Source organism: Delphinus delphis, chromosome 21, assembly GCF_949987515.2.
Source record: "Delphinus delphis chromosome 21, mDelDel1.2, whole genome shotgun sequence".
In the NCBI taxonomy this organism is placed as follows: Eukaryota; Metazoa; Chordata; class Mammalia; order Artiodactyla; family Delphinidae; genus Delphinus; species Delphinus delphis.
The window spans coordinates 3,490,500-3,496,499 of NC_082703.1; the positions used below are offsets into that span (position 1 = coordinate 3,490,500).

The window sequence follows — 6,000 nt, forward strand, 5'->3', positions numbered from 1 at the left end:
AACTTCTGCTCAACATCTACTAAAAAGAATGTTCACATTTCACAGTGTCTGGAACAAGGTAAATGTTCAAAATACATTAACTGTTATTACTGCTACACTAAGTTCCTGTTATTATGAAGGAGAAGGGGGCACTGGAAGGTATTTCCCAAGAAGTCATGACATTACACTGACAAGAAATCTCTTTCGACACCACTCCTGCCTAAAGGTGTTTACAATCCCTAAGGTAGCTGTCGCAAACCACAACTTTATTAGTGAATCACTGAGAATTCTAATGCAAGCTCCTCTAATGGCTTAAATTATTAGGCTTGGAAGAGTTGAGTGACGAGACAAGCTACAAAATTGGCCAGTAACAGAGGCAGGACTAGAACTTACATCTGCCTCCCAACCCCCCGTCTTGTGGTCTTTCTGCTCCCCAAGCTGGCCTCTCCTTTGCTTTGGGGCAGGTTACACTTGAGAGGAAAGCCATCCATTTTTCCTAGTTTACTCTGTCAGGTCACAGACCCAGCAAATGCCCCCATTCTGATGTGATGGTAAATAAATGCACGTACACAGAGGAAATGTACGCTGGGGGGAATTTGATGTCAAGCATGTCAGAGCAGTGGAGTATAAGAAATATGCCTGAATAGGACGCTGCTGCTTAGGAGGAAGGGTGTAAAAATGTTTCCAAGGAGTTGGGACAGCACAGAGCTGCTAGGTGAAGTGAACCTGAACTGCTGAAAAACCAGGGATATGCTTACGGCCAACAGCAATCCTGGATAAAACAGATGGTCCAAGACAAAGCCAGGATATGTCAGGCTCAAGGATGACTCAACTCACTAGGAAGAAGATAGGAACATGGTCAGTTTCAGGGTCTTGGTCTTAACTAAGGTCATTCTGACCCTAAGTACTTTCTCCTTGCCTAGAAAGGCCTCACATCAGCTGGACCTGGGTAACAAGAAATGTGGTACCAAGTTCAACCCAAAGCAACATAACCTGCAAAGCTGGAAAAGAAAAAAAGGACAAAGATACAGGATACACTGACATTCTGGGGCCATCAGTTTAAGAAAGGACAATTCCATTTGCTGGGACTATAAGACCCGAGAGGTTTCGTTACCCAACCTGAACGCTGCTCTCAGAGTTCCATTTCAAAATCAGTGCTCTGACATCTGAGTACTGTATATGTAACTGGAAGCAACTTCCTGGCCTTCTTTTTTCAAAAATTTGAGTCTGGTTTATTTTACTTAGCATAATCACTCTGAGAATCATTCATGCTGCTGCCCGTGTCAACAGTTCATTCCCCATTGCTGAGCTGTTTCCCTTGGTAGAACAGGCCACAGCTTCTCTATTCACTCACCTAGTGATGGGTCCTTCCAGCTGGCAACTGTTACAAATAAAGTCGCTACCTACAAACCTTGCATGGACATACTTTCATTTCTCCTGCGTAAATACCTAGGAGTGGAACGACGTAAGTGTACGTTTAGCTTTTAATGAAACGGCCAAACCGGCTTCTGAACTGGTTGTACCATCTTGCATTAATTCTCACCAGCAGTGTCTGAAAATTCCACGTGCTCTACATCTTCACCAACACTCAATATGATCAGTCTTTCTAATTTTAGACATGCTAATGGATGTTAGGTGGTATCTCACGGTTTCAATTTGTTTCCCTCATGACCAATGATATGAAGCATCTTCCATGTGCTTATTGGCCATCTGTATATCCTCTCTGGTGAAGCGCTCAGATCTTTTGCCTACTTTTTATCAGGTTATTTTATTATTGAGTTTTATCACTAGCCATTTTTTAAAAGTCAAACCTTCCCTCCCATGACTAAGCAGTCTCTTTACAATGAGAAAGCATTTCATCACAAAGGCACAAAATTTGTGAAACATCAGACTTCTTGGTTCAACTTGCCACAAGGTTGAAACAACCCTAATTGTGCAAAGAAAAGTCACCAAAACCACAAACTCTACTTTAACCTCAGACCTGTATATTACCAGGAACATAAAATGCTCTTTCATCTTTCTGCTCAGCTGACAGTGATTCTGCACTGTCCAACACAGCCGCTGCTAACCATGTCTGACCCTTGAGCACTGGAGATGTGGCTAGTCTAAACTGAAACGTGTTGTAAATGTAAAACAGACTCTGGAATTTCAGTGATTTAGGGTAAAAAAAATGAATGTAAAAGATCTCGTTAATAATTTGTACACTGATTACATGTTGAAGTGATATTCTAGATAATCTGGGTTAAATAAAATATATTATTAAACTTATCTTCACCTGTTTCTTTTTACTTTTTTTTAAAGTGGCTACTAAAAAATTTTAAAAACTATACGTGTGGTTTGTGTTATGTTTCTATGGGATAGCACTGACCACAAAGTTTTAAGGCAGACTCTGAAGATAACGTATCTCCAACTGGTAACGGAAAAAATACATATAGTATCTTCCCCGCCCTACTCCTCGGAGGTGTGAAGAGAACAGTGCAAAGGAAGGGACTGAGAAATGGACTCAGGAGTCGTCTGAGGTTGGAGGCCGAGCTCTGTTACTCTCTGCTCTGTGTGACCTTCAATAAGTCATTCACCTTCTGTGGATTTAAGTTTCCCCACCAGCTTTTTGGTTTCTGTTTTTTTAATTCAAAAAGTCAACAAAAGCGTATCATGTGCCTACTTTTTACAAAGCATCATTCTAGAATTGCAGATCTTGAGCTAACAGTTTAATAGAAGGCAAACACACTAACAACTATTATGAAGACAAAATAAAAAGAGCTCCCAGAGAGCAAACCAGCCTGTAGGGCTGGGTGGCGTGTGCATGTATCAATGTGTTTTAAAAGAGAGAGTACCTTTAAGGACTTACGAAAAACTCCAAGCACTTACAACACTCCTCCTAACTCTAAAATTCTGTGCTCTTAAAAAGCATTCATCATGCTATAGAGTAAGCATTATTATACAGGGAACTGATGACATTTGCTCAGGTCCTCCCCATGAATGTAGTGATACAGTAAGAAGTAAATGACATGCCACGATGAGGTTGTTTTACGTGAAGAAACAATTCTGCAGTACAGCTCAAGCTTAACCAGGACCAAATATTCTCCAACACACACCAACCCCTCAGCCAAAACATACAATTCCCCCACCCCCTCATGTCTTCAGGGGCAATGATTTACCAAGACACCCTGATGCTGTTCATTTGAGCGGCATTTCCATAAACTGGATGTGCATGACAACTACTGTATTTAGGTCACAAACTCACAGAAGAAAAGTCCATCCTGAAAATAAATTTATAAACAATTATGTCATATCATATAAACTGAACTTACAAGCAAACTCCAAGAAGTCTACATACAAGGATTCCCTTGTTCACAGCATCCCTCAGGTAGCATTTAAGGGTAAAAAAAATTGAGGCCCAAGTACTGAACTTAGCTGTCTTTCCTGAGGTATGGAAACTTAACTGCCTGAAGTGTGCTAGGAAATACAAACCATGGTTTTGTTTAAAAAAAAAAAAAGCCTAACCCAGCCCAGGATTCTTACCTGATCATGGCAAGGAAGGATGTTTTTATGGGAGGGCGCTACTGTTCTCTCAGCCACAAGAGCAGAGCATCAGGGGTACACCCCCTAAAAAGCATTCCAGTTTCCCTTAGTCACTCTTCATTCAATAGCTATGAATGTCATCTAAATCTTTTAAAGCTTGTACTTATTCTGTTTGGATTTCCACTTTTAAGGTCAGCATCTTCCCATGTTTCCTAAAAGCTATGATGAGAACTCTTCAACTTGTCCCAAATCTAGCTTAAGAAATAATTTAAGGCCTATCCCCTAGTTTCATTATTCCATATTTTGGTGGAAAGGTTCATATTTGCCTACCCAAGCCCTTCATCGGTAGAGTTTTCAGTTACAGCCCTTCCACACACTTCTCTTTCCCAAAGGAAACAACATAAATGCAAGCAGCATGGTACAGGAGAAAGACTAGATGCGGAGTTGGGAGATGTCTTTTCCAGCCTCAGTTCAACCTCTCATTCTCTGTAGATCTGGACAAGTAACTGAACCTCTCTGGGCCTTGAGGGCTCATCAAAAATGAAAAAGACAAGATGATCTGGAAGTTCTCATCCATACCTTCTGTTTTAACCTGTCCTCCAGCCACTTAATTAATTTTTAGATGCCCTTTTCTGGTGCTTCTCCAATGCTATTATGTATTTTGGACTTGAAGTACTTGTAATAGACTATGTCCCAATAAAAGTAAGTTATGGCTTTACTCCATAAAGCCATAAAGTAAGATTTTTATTTTGACTCTCAAGCTACTTTTTTTTTTTTTTTAAAGAACTTGGCTCATTGAAGGAACATGGTGTTTTTTTTAATAGATGTTGGGGGTAGGAGTTTAATTAATTTATTTATTTTTGCTGTGTTGGGTCTTTGTTTCTGCGCGAGGGCCTTCTCTAGTTGTGGCAAGCGGGGGCCACCCTTCATCGCAGTGCGCGGGCCTCTTCACTATCGCGGCCTCTCTTGTTGTGGAGCACAGGCTCCAGACGCGCAGGCTCAGTAGTTGTGGCTCACGGGCCCAGCCACTCCGCGGCATGTGGGATCATCCCAGACCAGGGCTCGAACCCGTGTCCCCTGCACTAGCAGGCAGACTCTCAACCACTGCGCCACCAGGGAAGCCCTCTCAAGCTACTTTTGACATCAAGGATTTATCCCAGAGATATGGGGGCGCGCGGAAGGGGGATGTGGATTAGACATGCTCAGTCACAGGTGAGTTCTTGAGGCTGGATGATGGGTACATGCTGGCTCACTATTCTATCTACTTTTCCATGTCTGAAATTCTGCATAATACAAGGTTGAAAAAAACATCACTGTCAAAGTGAGAAAATAATACCGAACTGGCATTAATACAGGACTCTTTTCTACCATCTCTGGCATAAGGACAATTGCTTTTCATACCGTTTCCCTTGGGTTGAGATAGAATCTACAAGACATGAAACTAAACAGACGTACTCAAACTTCAGCCAAAATTAAGGAAAATGAACCAGAAAGCAAATTCTTCAACGGATCTCAAGAAACTTATCAGCGAGAAGGTCCGCGGCACAGAGGCCTTGAGCCGTGAGGCACTGGTATGTAGTACAGCATGGAGCTTACTTCCACAGAACTACAGTATGTTTCATACGGTATATTTTCCCTAACTTTTCAACTGCGAAAGTTAAAGCCCTCTGTGACACGGAGAGTGAGGAAATAAGACCCTCCGGCAGGAGGATGCTTCGCAGGGCGTGAAATCAAAACGGAGAGGCAAGGGATATCGAGGGTTAAGAAATCCTGAAGAAAGCAAAATGGGGATCCTCTGGAGAACAGGAGCGGAAAACGTACATCCCAGGGACACCAAAGAACTTGAGCGGTCACGGTGAAGGCCTTTCCCCGTGATCTTTCACCCTCCCGAACGCGCGGAGGGCAGGCCGCGGGGGCCGGGATTCGGCAGGACACGCGGGGGCGCGGGCCGGAGGGCGCCGCGGGGACGGGCGGGCCCGCTCTACCGCAGGGAGGGCGGCACGTTCCGGCGCCGGGAACCCCCCGGCAGCGGCAATGGTGCCTCCCAACGCCGTGGGGTGGGGGGCGCAGGGAGCGGGGTCGCTCGACCGCAGCCCTCACGGGCGCCGGCCCAAACCCCAGCTCCCGCAGACGCCCGTGACCTTCAGGAAAGGGCCAGCCGGACCGTACTCACCTTCCTCGAGGCTCCAGGAGGCAAATCCCTCCAGGGACCGTCCGCCCCGCCCTCGTCGCCGCCGGCCGAGGCGTGCGTAAGGACGTGCGCGCGCCCGCCCTTTGTCTATGCCGCCTTGACGTGACCCTCGCGTCCAGTCCCCACCCTCCCGTCGTCTAACCTCACGCCCAGTACCCACGCGCTGGCGCGCGCCCGGTCGGGCTGGGCGGGGCCCCGAGGGGCGGGGATATGGGGGCGGGGCGCCGGGAGATAAGCAGACGGGGCGCCAAGTCTTGGGCCGGGGAGGCGGGGAGGCGGGGCGCCAAGGGGAGGGGCGATGGGGAGGC

At 45.6% G+C, this 6,000-nt stretch overlaps 1 protein-coding gene across 2 annotated transcripts in view; it reads right to left on the reverse strand.

Annotated features, from left to right (window-relative positions):
* Nucleotides 1-5,751, reverse strand: part of GPAT4 (glycerol-3-phosphate acyltransferase 4) — a 31,372-nt gene extending 25,621 nt beyond the window's left edge. The window contains exon 1 of one of the 2 annotated variants that reach the window (XM_060001247.1): nucleotides 5,675-5,751. The gene's annotated coding sequence lies outside the window, so the exon portion shown is untranslated. Of the gene's footprint in view, nucleotides 1-3,137; nucleotides 3,233-5,674 lie in introns of those variants that run through there. The other variant, XM_060001246.1, reaches the window with a different exon arrangement.
* Nucleotides 5,752-6,000: the final 249 nt, after the last annotated feature.